This window comes from Eimeria tenella, genomic scaffold (genome assembly GCF_000499545.2).
Source record: "Eimeria tenella Houghton genomic scaffold, Eth_scaff2750, whole genome shotgun sequence".
NCBI classification, from domain to species: domain Eukaryota; phylum Apicomplexa; class Conoidasida; order Eucoccidiorida; family Eimeriidae; genus Eimeria; species Eimeria tenella.
The window spans coordinates 2,060-2,498 of NW_013542626.1; positions in this window are offsets into that span (position 1 = coordinate 2,060).

Here is a 439-nt window from a genome sequence, read left to right on the forward strand (position 1 = left end):
GCTGCTGCTGCTCCAGGAGGAACGCCAGCCGTGCTGACGCAGCTGGCAGCAGCAGCAACCCGCGAACAGCCGGGGCGTAGTGCAGCACCAACTGCAGCAGCTGCAGAAAGTGCAGCAGCTGCACCAAGTGCAGCAAATGCAGCAGCTGCAGCAAGTGCAGCAAGTGCAGCAGCTGCAGCAGCTGCTGCCTGTAGAGGAAGAGGGTTTAAGGTTTATGACTTAGCAGCAAAGTAAAAGACAATTGAATTAATGTGCATTAATTGGCGCGGGGCTGAAGTGGCTCTGCGTCTTTTGCTGCGCTGCAGTTAGTTCGGGTGTATAGACACTTGCTGCAAAGGCAGCTGCTGCCCGTGCTGCAGCAGCTACAGCAGCAACAGTTGCTGCAGCAGTTGCAGCAGCAGCTGCTGCAGCAGCGGCTGGGTCTCGCGCCTTTACTGCG